Below are 14,705 nucleotides of genomic sequence, written 5' to 3' on the forward strand. Positions count from 1 at the left end.
AAAAGGCACCCTGAACCATTAGTGCAGACCTTAAGATCAACAATTAATAAATGGGACCTCATAATACTGAAAATCTTCCTCATGACAAAGGACACCATCATTTGAACAAGGTGGCAGGCTACAGAATGAGAAAATATTTTTATCAATCATACATATGATAGATGCATAATGTCCAAAATATATAAAGTACTAAAAAACCAGACATCAAGAAAACAAATAACATAATTTTAAAATGGATTACAAATCTAAACAGAGAATTCTCTAAAGAAGAAACTCAAATGGCTGAGAAACACTTAAAGAAATATTCAATCTCCCTAGTCCTCAAAGAAATGCAAATCAAAACTACTTTGAAATTCCACCATTCTATCGGAATGGCTAAGATCAATAAAACAAGTGACAACTCATGCTGGTGAGGATGTGGAGCAAGATGACTACTCATCCACTGCTGTTGGGAGTGCAAACTTGTATAGCAACTATGGAAAACAGTGTGGTGGTTACTCAGGAAGATGAGAATCCATCTGCCTTGAGATCCAGCTGTACCATTCTTGGGCATATACCCTCAAGATACTTCACGCTACCACAGAGATACTTGCTCATCCATGTTTACTGCTACTCTACTCATAATAGCAAGAAACTGGAAACAACCTAGAAGTCCATCAACAGAAGAATGAATAAAGAAACCTGTGGTACATTTACACAATGTAATATTACTCATTTGTTAAAATAGATGACATCATGTGATTTGCAGGTAAATGGATGGAACTAGAAAAGAGCATCTTGAGAGAGGTATCCCAGAGCCAGAAAGACAAATGTGGTATGTATTCACTTTTATGTGGGTAGCAGTTAAGTCAATGTTAACCAAGCCATAATCCACACAACCACATGTGTAGTTTTATAGAGTAAAGAACTAAGAGATATAGATTAATCTTGTTAAAATGGGGGAAATAGTATAGATAGTTATGGGTGAACTGGGGGCCTATAATGGGAGGATCAAGTGGGAATGAGGAAGTGAGTGAGAGAGAAGGGAAGGGATGTAGGCAGAGACAGCTAAAAGTAAGGGCCATTTAGGGGTAGAATGGAAACCTAATATACTAGAAGCTTCCTAAATTATATACATATATGAAGGTGATCTAAATGAAGTTGCCAAATAATGGGAAAGATAGACCCAATTGGCCATCTCGTCACCAAATGAAGCTTCCAGTACTGGGATTGGATTATATCTAATTGAGTGATTGGCCAAAGGGGTCCTATGGGAATTCCTAAATAACCCAGGCTGTTGACAATTCTATAGGTTGCTCCTGACAAACTAATGGCAAAGGCCCATTGAAGAAGACAACACCTACACAACTCATTGAACATGGGAAAGTCAAGCTGGTGCCTGCACAGAACCTTCACCCCTATGTTCTAATATATTTGGTATAAGAAGATACTCAACAGACTACCAAGACAAAATCATAAACACCAAGCCAGCCACAGACCTTTTAATCTACAATGGTGTCCTGCCTGCAGACAGGACAAAGCTGTGGAAGTAACCAACCAATTATGATTTGATTTAAGGCCCATTACATGAGATGGAACCTATAACTGGACAGTTTTCTCCTGCCTGTCAGGTCCCTATAACCTTTCAGAGGCTTTATACTATTTGTAAATGTTTGACCATTAGCTCGGGCTTATTACTATTAACCCATAAGTCTTAACTATGGTTTGTCACATGGTTTGTGGTGGCTTGTTGCCTCATTTTTTGCACATCTTGTTTCCTCAGGAGCTGGTTGGCTAGTGGTTGCCTGACTCTACCTTTCTTTATCTCCCTGTATCTCCATTTGGCTTTCTTGCCCAGCCTTATTATGTCTGGCTATAGGCCAAAACAACTTTATTATCAACTGATGGAGAGACACATATTCACAGCATATACATCTGACAGCAGGAAACCATACTCAACATTTTTTGGATGATCAAAAACCTGAGACTAGATAACCAGGGACCTGGGGTAAACCCAATACTACTGTTTTTACACACACAAAAAAAATCAATAAATGATTCCTAATGACATTCTGCTATACTTGTATATCAGTGACTCTGCCATCATTAGAGAAGCTTCCTCCTGCAGCAGATGAGAACAAATATAGAGACCTACAGTCAGACATTATGTAGAGAGTGAGAGAACTTGGCACACTCATCCTTTAAAAGGAGGTCTCCATCACACTTCTCCCCTTAGAGCTTTAGGAACTCTGTGGAAGAGGAGATAGAGTCTAATTGCCAAGAACACAAGGCCTTCTAAATCAACATGATCAAAGCTCATATGTACTCACAAAGGCTGAAGCTCATGGACAGAGCCTGCATGGGTGTGCATCAAGTCCTTTTAGTATATATCATGGCTTCCAGTTCAGTGTTTTTATGGGATTCTTGAGTGTGTGAATAATTGAGACTCTTTTGTGCCTTCCCTTGGGCTCTTTTCCTTTTATTCATTTGTTTTGTTCAATTCTTAAGCATGATATGATACGATACAATATGATATATTATATTATATTATATTATATTATATTATATTATATTATATTATATTATATTATATTATATTTTATATTCACTTCAATGTCTGTTTGTTATCTAATGAAAACAGAAATGGAGTGGATCTGGATGAGAGGGGAGGGGGGTAGGAGCTAGGAGGGTGCATAGAGGGAGGGGGAAACATAATCAGGATATACAATGTGAGAAAAAAAATCTATTTTTAACAAAAGGGGAGAAAAGGAAATGATATTGGTTAATCATACACTTTAAAAGGTAAAATTGCAGCTATAAGAAAAGTCTTCTATCCCTATGGTAGTTTGAGTGCGACATCACCCACAAACTTAGGCACTTTAACTTGGTTGCCTGTTTGTGGCAGTGTTCTGGGAGGTTTATGAGGTACGGCCTTGAGAGAGGAAATGTGTCACTGGGGTGAGCTTTAAGGGCTTAAGGCTCTGCCCTACTCTTGATTTGCCCAGGATGCTGGTTCAAGATGTTCGCACTCAGCTTCCTGTGCCTGCCACCACGCCTTCATTTCTCAACATTTTAGTTTTAGCTCTTTACAACTCACATGCCCATGTTTGAGGGCAGAGTTTTTATTAAGGAATAAGGATAATGAAGTTCCAGAAAGCAAAGTTTCAAGAGAGGAATATTCTAAAGCTATTCTAAGGAAATGCCACATATGTTTACTATGGTTTCCAAATAATCTTATTTAAATATGTAAGCATTAAATTATAAGTTTCTTGAAAAGTTAAAACAGAATATTTTAATTTAGTACAACTATTTAAAACACATGTGAACCTCTTCATATGGACTAAGGGTAAATATCTACATGGGTTAGACTGGCTGCCATAAACATGTGACTGGGTTCTGGAAGGGACATTCTCAAACTCTAGATTGGGGTAAAGGAGACTTTGTTTTTTGTCAATGTGTTTTGTTCTGCTCTGTTTAAGATGCCTTTTATTTGGCACTTTCTTATTCCTGTGTCTGATTACATAACACAATCACTTTAAATTATGTGGAAAATAATTTTTGCTTAGCAGTGTGAATAATTTACCTGAAATATATCCATTGCAATTGGGTATGAGTCTGTAGTTCAATGGTACCACAAAAAATAAATAAATAGAACAAGCCAGCAAATATATATATTAGAGTAAATTCAACATTTTTGTGTATAATAATAACAACACTCTTTCTGTCATCTAGAAAAAAGAACATGAATTTTTTTTAAATGGGGGAGTAAAATTATGGCTAACTCGTGGAAACCCAATGAACTCTCCAGCATAGGTTCATACATGAAGATTGTATAATGTGTGTGGGTAAAAAGTAAAGATCAAGAATCTATGTATGGGTTTTACTGGGCTAGAAAACTGTGTTTTTTCCAAAATAGTGTGTTTGCCATGGACTATCTAGCAAGCTTAATAACTGAGCATTACTTCCAAATATTGTAAGCTATATAAAGGAAAGTCAATAAACTGCACTCTTCTCTCAAGAAGAAAGGAAGGAAAGAAGGAAGGAAGGAAAGAAAAAGGAAGGAATGGAGGAAGGAAGGAAAGAAGGAAGGGAGGGAGGGAGGAAGGAAGGAAGGGAGGGAGGGAGGGAGGGAGGAAGGAAGGAAGGGAGGGAGGAAGGAAGGAAGGGAGGGAGGGAGGGAGGGAAGGAAGGAAGGGAGGGAGGAAGGAAGGAAGGGAGGGAGGGAGGGAGGGAGGAAGGAAGGAAGGGAGGGAGGGAGGGAGGAAGGAAGGAAGGAAGGGAGGGAGGGAGGAAGGGAGGAAGGAAGGAAGGAAGGAAGGATGACAGAGAGTCTGGGGCTCTTATCTCTGTTGTTTTCTGTGTTACACATGAGTACCAATCCTCCTTGGAATCAATCTCTTCAACCATAAAGTAGTGCTGGCACATGATTTTTGTTCACTGGTGGGCTTATGGATAACTTCTGACTTATGAAAGATAATTAAATAGAAATTCATCAGATTGGTACAGCCATTTCAGAAAATGGAAGCATAGTAACAACTAAAGCTAAACTTTGCCCCATGCCCTCTGCTTCAACAACTCAAATGCTATGAGTATTCATAAGAAAAATGAGATGCCAGAACTTCCATAGATGTTTTTATAGTAATTAAACAATAGGACAATTCAATGCCCATCAAGATATGAATGAGTAAATAAATTGCTGCATAATCATAGAAGCAATACTATCTCAAAGAAAAACAGAATACTGTGATGTACAAGGGGTGAATTTCACTCTCATAAGTTTTAAAAAGCTGTGTAACAAAGCACATGCTAGCTACTACCAGCTCTGATTGGACCAAGAGGTGAATGTCTCCTCTCCCAGTCTGAGAGTACTGTTTCTAGGATCCAGGCCCCAGGAGGCAAAACCTGTGCTCCCCTTCCCCCACCCATCACTGCCACAGGTGCAGGCCAGCAGGGAAGACTCCCGTGGATAGGCATTCCCACCAACAACCCCCCAAGAGGACCAGACCCTGCAATCTACAAGACCCACTTCCTGCCCCAAACCCACCCATACCCTTGCAACCTCAGCAGCTCCCTGAGACACAGAATCTGCCAACCCTGATTGGATCAAGAGCTCTAATTGGACCAAGAGTGGCTCCTGGAGACACAGACACATCCAGCACAGAGTGGACCAAGAACAGCTCCCTCAGACACAGACACCTCTTGTAATTATTGGAGGAAGAGATGGGTAGATGCCAGTGCAAAAATATATTCAACAACATAAAGAGTAATATGGCACCACCAGAACCTAGTGGTTTTAAAACAGCAAGACCTGAATATCATAGTGTAGAAAAAAAAACAAAGAAAGCAACCTTAAAAAATAAGTTTATGACGATGATAGAGGTCTTTAAAGAGGAAATGAAAAATTCCCTTAAAGAAATTGAGGAAAAGACAAACAAAAAATTGGAAGAAATCAATAAATGTCTTAGAGAAAGTCAACAAAACAAAGAAAAAACAATTAAACAGGTGAAAGAAACAGTTCAAGACCTGAAAATTGAAATAGAAACAATGAAGAAGACACAAACCAAGGGAATACTGGAAATAGAAAATCTGAGTAAACAAACAGGAATTGCAGATGTAAGCATGACCAACAGAATACAAGATATGGAAGAGAACGTCTCTGGCATAGAGGATACAATAGAGGAAATAGATTTGTCAGTCAAAGAAAACACTAAAGCCAAAAAAGTCATAACACAAAACTTCCAGGAAATCTGGAACACCATGAAAAGGCCAGACCTAAGAATAATAGGGATAGCAGAAGGAGAAGAATATCAACTCAAAGGCATAGAAAATATATTCAACAAAATCATAGAACAAAACTTTCCCAACTTAAAGAAGGAAATGCCTATGAATATACAAGAAACTTATAGAACATCAAATAGAATAGACTCCCACAAAATGTCCCCTAACCACATAATAAACAACTAAACATACAGAATAAAGACAGAATATTAAGAACAGCAAAGGAAAAGGCCAAGTGGCTTATAAAGACAGACCCAATAGAATAATATCTGACTTCTCAAAGGAGAGTCTGAAAGGCAGAAGGTCCTAGACAGATGTAATACATACACTAAGAGATCATAGATGCCAGCCCACAAAAGAGCAATGAAAGAGATATCTTGATAGAAGGAAACATCATGGGGATAGGGAGAAACCTGGTGCAAGAGAAGTTCCCAGGAATCCACAAGGGTGACCCCAGCTTAGTCTACTAGCAGTGGTGGAGGGGGTGCCTGACCTGGCCTACCCCAGGTCAGATTGGTGAATGCTCTGTCATCATAGAGCCTTCATCTAGTAACTGATGGAAATAAATGCAGAGAGCCATACCCAAGCACCAGGCCAAGCTCCAGAAGTCCAGTTAAAGAGAGAGAAAAGGAATTCTGTGAGCCAGGGGCATCAAGACCATGATGGGGAAACTTACAGATACAATCAAACCAAGCTAGTGGGAACTCATGAACTTTGGACTGAGAGCGGTGGAGCCTGCATAGGACTGCACTGGGCCCTCTGCATAGACAAGACAGTTGTGTAGTTTAGTCTGTCTGAGGAGCCCCTGACAATGGAAATAGAATCTATCCCTGGTGCATGAATTGGCTTTTTGGAGCCCATTGCCTATAGTGGAACACCTTTGCACAGCCTTGATACAGGGGGAAGGGCTTGGACCTGCCTCAGCTAAAAGTGCTGGGTTTTGCTGACTCCCCATGGGAAGCCATAGCTTTTCAGAGGAGGGGATGGGGGTGGGTGGGGGGGAAGGCTGGGGAGGGAGAAGAGGGATGAGTGGGAATCTGTGGCGGATATGTGGAATGAATAAAAAAATTTTAATTAAAAAAAGTGCATGCTATAGGGTTTTATGTGCACCTGGCCTTTGAATACCAAGCTACGTTAAAGAAAGTTATCCCTAATTTGAGTGGACAAGAATTGTCAGAGAAGAGCATGAAGTATTCTTCTAGGTGTTAAAAAATGGCTCTATGTCTTTATTTCCACAATGGTTATAAGAGTGTACAGACATGTAAAGTTAGTAAAGTGTGTGTTTATGATTTCTTAATGTGTTCCAAGGGCAGAGATTAGCTGCAGGCAATATAAGACTTGGGTAGCAACACAGGCCAAGACTTCTTTTTTGTTCATCATGCCCTCATCATTGTAAATGAAGCAGCCAGTGACATATATATCACTTCTACTGGGGGCAAGCAGCTCCCATTGCCCTACTTTAGGGACATTACTAGGGCCATTTGCTGTGGGCATGCAATTTGAACAATATCCAACACAAGAAGGAGAAGAAGAAGAAGAAGAAGAAGAAGAAGAAGAAGAAGAAGAAGAAGAAGAAGAGGAGGAGGAGGAGGAGGAGGAGGAGGAGGAGGAGGAGGAGGAGGAGGAGGAGGAGGAGGATGAGGACGAGGAGAAAAAAGGGTCAACCATGAACAACACACTAATGATGGAGTCAAACTATATGATCCCTCTGATTTGGAGCATAATATCAAAATATCACCAGTTCAGAGATTCATTCACAAGGAGGCATACTGTAGTTATCAAATTTCAAAGTGCATGTTTAAGTTTTCCAAAAACCAGAACAGTCCAGCTGCACTGGTACTTGACAGATGTTTCCTAGACTGGCCACTGTTTGTTTTCTACCTCAAGGACATGCCATAACTGAGGAGGAACTGTCAGGTGACAGGCCCTATGCAAGTCACCCCCAGAAAGACTTAGATTTAAGGACAAGACCGTGCCTCCTCCTATACCTTATCTTCGTTTTATCAACAGTGCATGGCAGTAGAAGGGGACAGGTGGAAAAGGTACCTTCATAGGGACTTGTGATGGCTAATTTTAATTGTCATCTTGACACAACCTGTAATCATCTGCCAAGAGAATCTCAGTGTGGGATTGTCTACATCAAGTTGGCCTATGGGTGTATTGGTGGAAGACTGTTTTTATTGTTTTACCTGTTGTAGAAAGAACACCATCTCCCCCCTCCCTCCATAACTGTGAGTGGCACCTTCGGGTAGCAGCCCAAATAAAAAAGCATGGAAGAAGCAATGCTTTTGCTGCTTTGCTCAAGTGTCTTCACTCTTGATGATGAATTCATCTACCCTGTCACTGCTGTTGTGGGTTCCTTTACTGATGTTAGAAAGTGTTCTGTCAAGGACTGAACACCAGCTGCTCTCCAGGGATCATCTAAGCCTTCAGCAGCAGGCTGGGACTGTGGAGGTGCCTAGCTTCATGGACTGAGTAACTACCTGGGTCTCAGCTTCTTTGGTGTGAGATAACCATTGTTGGATTATCTCATCAATTTTGTGCAAACCAATCTAATAAATACACTTTTAGTATATATTGATTCTATCAGTTCTGTTCCTCTAAAGAACCCTAAGTTCACAGCATCATTGAAGAACACATGTAAGATGAAAAGATCCATCAGGCCACAGTGGGGTGTTTAGGAATGCTGATTAGGGGTTTCATTATAAATTATTAGCTCCCTCATAATTAACTTTAGCTCTTCCTCACAATCCCTCTAGTTATGCAGGCCTGTGTCCAAACATCACCCTAGAGGCATTCCTCATTCCTCTCCCTCAACTCATTCTCTACACCCAACACTGGATTTTGAGTAAAAACTCTTTATATTCTTTTTCAATTTTTTATTTTATGTGGAGGAGTATTTTGCTTATGTGAATGTCTGGGCATCATGCATACCATGGGTGCATGTGTACTGTGCAGTGCCCATGAAAATAAAAAGATGGCATCAGATTCCTAAAACTGGACTTAGAGTTGAGAGCCACTAAATGGGAGCTGGGAACTGAACCTGGGTCCTCTGCAAGAGCAGCCAGTGATCTTAACCACTGAGCCAGCTCTCCAACCCTTCTTCTTTATACTCCTGAGGACCTTTCAATCCTACCACCTCCCTTTCCTACCTGCTTCCTCTGTTTATTTGTCATCTGTACTCTTCTTCCCATCCTCCTCCTCCTTAGACCCTGGTTACAGTACATCTTTATGTCTCTTTTCTTCTCATTAAAAGGCTTCCTGCTAGTATCTGGTTCCTTCATTAACTTACTCCTCCAGTCACTCATTAAACAAACATTTATCAAGCATTCACTGTGTGACACCTATCATACAAGCTTGGGGGAATGAACGGATGCAATCAAACAAGACCTCTTGAAATTTGGCTGCCATCTTCACTCAGGTGATGTTCTTCAGTGTGCCCAGCCATATCTAGGTCCTCCCTGAGCACAGGGTGCCCTTTCACAAAAGCCCATTTTCATCCTGCCTTTGTCTGGTAACCTTTTATCAATTCCTTTGGGGGCAGAGATAGGATAGCATGACAGAATTCTGATTCCTTCTACAGTGTTTACACAGCCTTCCTGGGGCTTCTTATCACCTCATTTATTATGGTGCCTTGTAATTATTTGTCTGAGAGCTGGAACAACTTGCCATCTAGACATTGTCATCTTTTGTTTCCCCTATCACTTTAGGTTGCATTTCTTGATTATGATATTTTTAAAGAAGGATGTGGTAAGTGATACAATGTAAAAAATGGTCAGGACAGCTTCCTAGAGATTTTGTCAATAGGAGCAAGGTACTGTTTGGAAACGAACACAGGTCACCTGGAATTTCAGCTGCCTAGGAATCCTTAGGATCAAGAACTGGAGAACATTGCCTAATTTTAACATAAAGCAGCCATTCTCTGAGAACACGAAACTTTATAACCTGGAATGGATTATCCTATACACTTAATGTTCATAGTATGATGTGAGTGGGTTCAGGGACATGAGGAATAATTTGAGTCCATGTCCATGCTCATCAAGCAGGCAACCACAGGACTCCTGTTTGCTAAGCCAGGCAACACCCATAGAAGAACCAGTGCAGGTGTTCTGAGAAACAACCAGCTTCATTCTCATGCTGGGAAAAATACCATTAAATTTTTAACAGGAAACAAAACAAATTGAAAAATAGTCTATGCTAGCTAAAGGCTTCTTTTAAAGCACCAACTGTCATTACAAAAATAAATCGCATCAGGTATTCTGGTTTGGGGCATTATTCCAGCCCAGGATGACTGATAATATTGGGAAGAGAGGTAGGCTGGGAATGAAAAGGCTAGCGGGTGAAGGAGAAGGGAGGTGATGGAGAGGGGGATCATTAATTTACCTTCTTTAAGAGCACACGTTCAACCCTCCAGTTCCCTGGCTCTCTCCCACCCATCTCTCTGTGTGCTTGGGGTCGTTTTGGTCTGGTCTCCTATTCTCCACAAATAATAAAAGCTTGCTAAATAGGAATTCAAGTCAGAAAAGTCCCTTTTCACAGGAATCAGAATCTACCACAGCAGGTGTATGAAAAAATGGAATAAATCTCTGAGGGTCAGGAGAATGTGTGAGAGTAGACGGTCCTGAGAGAGGGTGCCTCTGAGTTCCCAGGTACCAAGAAGGAAAGCAGAAACCCCGGTACCCACTTGAGCTTTGCCAAGGTGCCTTGTGGCATGAAAGAGCAGGAAATCACAGTCAGCCTTCCTAGGTGCATGCCTCTACCCCAACTAGCATTCAAATCTTTCTCTTCCACCTAATTCCCATTCATCACGTCATGCCCCGGATCACAGCTCCCCAAATGAAAGCACCATGGCCCTGACACCAGGATCTTTGCAGAAGCTGTCCCTCGAGTGCCTGCATGTGAGTGGGCAACGGAGGGTTTCGGGGCGAGGAAGGGCGCTGGGGTTCAAAAGCAGAGTCATCAAAAGTAATGAGGCAGTTCCGCCCAGCTCTGCCAGCCAGGGGAGCACAGCGCCCTTTCAAATTGGCTGTCCCAGCTCGGCAGCTCAAATAACTGGTCACAGAGCGCTGCAAGCAAATTGCTCTGACAAGGCTGTAACTGTTGTAAGGGTTCAAGGGTGCCGGCCACTAGGTCAGCGACTGCCAATCAAACCAACCGAAAAAGCCGCTCATCGAGCCTGTGATTTCTACCTAGGCCGCAATTATCCCCGACTATTCCGGTACCTCGGCAGCTCCTCTGATTAAACCTGCCTCCCTTTTACATCTCTTTCAGAGCGCGCTTCACACACTAATTAGTTGCCTGCTCTCCACTGAGATGTCAGACCCTCCGTCAATTTATCTCTATTTCAGCCTGCTCAGAGTGACTTCCCCAGTTATCAAAATTTAATCATGCCTTCAAAAATGTTGAAAAGTGGTCATTAGAGGCAAAAGGCCACAGGATACAATATTCATTTTTCTCTATCTTCCAGCCATCCAGCTGGCATCTATAATGGATATCCTGGGGGCTGTGAGAACGCGTTGATTTATGCAACCTCGGCCCTGCTCTGACTGTGCTCCGCCAGGCTGCCTGAGAGAACAGGCTTTAACAAGGTCTGAGGTGGAGGACATTAATCACTGCAGCATTGTGTGTGGAAAGGGTGCCGTGTAGTCAAAGAACCCCCTACAGTAGGGCAGTTAGGGTTTTTTTTTTTTTTTTCTTTTTTCTTTCTTTTTTTTTTTCCTTACCACCTTCTCAGTGATAAAAGAGTTTGACAATTGATTAGACCTTTCTGTAACCTTGCAGTACCGTGAAATGATGAAAGAAAAGAGGGAGAAAGTGATTCTCACACTGGCGGTTTTAAATGTGCAATAACTTTACGAGTCTTGACTGAAACTGGCTATCAAAATCAGTCCGGACTCAATACCATCTGAAAAGAGGAGATCTTTCTTGGAATAAGAGCCCTCTCGGCCAGTGTGTCAGAGTCAATCATAGGCACCAGGGTCCTGCGGTGACTGCAGCTGCCTCATGGTGGGTTCTGATAAAAATCACATCTGATAAGTTCACCTCTGTCTACCTGCTTGGCTGGAGAGATGATTTTAGTCAAAAATCAACAATGATGAGCTGAAATCTATCGGCAACTAGCGACTGCTTTTAACTCCGTTTTCTTTGCAAAACCTCACTTTGAGACCAAGGCTCCTCCTACCCTTGGACATTATACCCTAGCCAGAGGAAGCCAAGAGAGACGCTGGATGCTCCTTCAAGTGTCAGAAGTGTACTAGTTCCTTGTCCCTTCTGCCCTGAGACATATAAGCCCAGATAGCCTCAGTCCTTTCTTGCCCCAACTACTCAAAGCAAAGTACCCTAAGATCACAAAATAGGCAAGGTGATTTCTGGGATCATAAAGACTGATTAGGCAATATTATTGTATTTAGGAATATATATATGCATATGTGTATATATATGTGTGTATATATGTATATAAACATACATGTGCAACAACAAAGTAAAAAAAGCCATGGATTTGAGAAGAGAGCAAGTTGGGTGCATGAGAGGGCTTGGACTAAGTAAGAGAGAAATGATATAATATGATTTCAAAACTATTACAAAAACAATAAAATAATCATTTAAAGTGGGGAAACTGCTAAGACTTTTGTTCTTTCTGTCTTTTTTTTTTTTTCTTTTTTTAAATGCATGTGATTGAGGAACAATCAATCAGAAGACTGTAGACTTCTTATAAACATCCATGACAGAGAAGAGTCATCATACTATACCTGCAACTCTTTCGTGTGTGTGTGTGTGTGTGTGTGTGTGTGTGTATCTTTTTTTTTAAAATCATTAATGCAGCCAGGTGGTGGTGGCACATGCCTTTAATCTCAGTACTTGGGAGGCAGAGTCAGGGGGAATCTCTGTGAGCTCAAGGCCAGCCTGGGCTATAGCGTGAGTTCCAGGAAAGGCACAAAGCTACATGGAGAAACCCTGTCTCGAAAAACCAAAAAAAAAAAAAAAAATTAATGATTTTATTACAAAATTAGTGATACCAAAGACATAAAGCTAGAGTTATAACTACAATGTCTGATTTCTAAATATTTTATAAAGCATTAGTAATTTAAATCATATGCTAGACAGTTAAAGTGCATATTAGAGGCACAGAAACAGTTTACTGGAACACAGAGTTGAGAAATACACTCAAACCCAACAAATAAAGTTAAGAGTTTTGGCACCCAGGCAGTGGGACCAGGGCCTGTCCTTAGTGCATGAACTGGCTGTTTGGAACCTGGGGTTTACACAGGGACACTTTGCTCAGCCTGGAAGGAGGGGTCTGGATTTGCCTGTACTGAATCTACCAGGTTGAGTTGAATCCCCAGGGGAGTCTTTGCCCTGGAGGAGATGGGAATAGGGGGGAGGGGCTGGGGAGAGGCGGGGGCGGGAGGGGGGGGGACAAGGGAACCCATGGCTGATATGTACAATTAAAACACAAATATCCGTATTAAAAAAAAAAAAAAGAATTTTGTAATGACTAGCCCTCTCAGCATATGTATCTTAGTCAGGGTTTCTATTGCTGTGAAGAGACACCATGACCACAGCAACTCTTATAAGGAAAACATTTAATTGGGGTGGCTTGCTTACAGTTTCAGTGGTTCAGTCTACCCAGCATCATCATGGCAGGGAGTATGGCAGCACCTGCAACTCTTTCTTTCTTGCCTCCTAATTCCGCTTGGCCTGGAACAGCAAGTGGAATGTCAAACGGAGAATTATATGAAGGTGTGGCCTGACCACTCATGTCTGGACTTCAGGGCACTGGGGGAGATGGAGAGCTGCATGACACACAGCTTTGGAGCACATGCTCTGGCTAGACTCCCCAGTCCCAGAGAAGACTGCATTTATGAGCAAGTCTGTGAAGAAGGCAGAGTAGGAAGAGACAGAAGGAAGGTGGCCATGAGGGTTAACGATTTTCTGATTCTCAGTCTCACATCTGTTCCAGTATAGACTGCATTCTGAGAAAAAAAGAAAAGACTATGCGTATGTATGACCTGCCTCACAATGATTTAGGCTATACAAAGTGATAAGAAAGGACTGCATATATCTGCTCTACAATGATTCTTCTACCCACAGTGCATCTGTCTTCAGGAGCCAATCATAATGAGCCCTGCAAACCTCTAGCCATACCCACTGACACTAGGTATCTGGTTAGGCTTCACTTTCCAACCCATAAGTGCATACTCTCAGATTCCTAACCTCACTATCTTAATCCCACATTTGACATGGAGCATAGCTCTGGTTTTACCATCATAGACGTTCTTCCTTACTACATTCTGTTTTGTTGGAGTTCAGAATATTCTCCCAATGCTGGGCAGTGTAGTTACTACTTGCTCTGGATGTACCACTGACCCTGAGAAAGAGACAGATGCATATGAACTTACAAAGAAACAGTTGTGAGCTACTGACCCATTAAATGGCCAGGCAAAGCATAACTCTTATCAAAGAGCTATATTCCCAGCCAGCCATGGAAACATTTTCCAGCAAGGATGCTTAAACTAGGATCTGTAATCTATGCCCCCTTCCTTCACAAGAAGCCATTGCACAATTTTTAAAAGATTAGTTAAGCCAGGCAGTGGTGGTGCATGCCTTTAATCCCAGCACTCAGGAGGCAGAGGCAAGCGGATCTTTGTGAGTTCAAGGCCAGCCTGGGCTATAGAGTGAGTTCCAGGAAAGGCGCAAAGCTACACAGAGAAACCCTTTCTCTAAAAACCAAAGAGAGAGAGAGAGAGAGATTTGTTTTATGTTTAGTTATGTGCACTTATGTGTGTCTGTGTGTAGGTATGTGCACATGAATTCAGGTGCCTATGGAAGTCAAAATTGGATGTCAGATCGCAGGAATGTAAGTTACAGGCAGTTCTAAGCCACCTGATATAGGTATCAGGAACTGAATTTGGGTCCTCTACAAGAGCAGTGCATGCTCTTAACTACTG

The sequence above is a fragment of the Onychomys torridus genome, chromosome 1, assembly GCF_903995425.1.
Source record: "Onychomys torridus chromosome 1, mOncTor1.1, whole genome shotgun sequence".
Taxonomy (NCBI): Eukaryota; Metazoa; Chordata; class Mammalia; order Rodentia; family Cricetidae; genus Onychomys; species Onychomys torridus.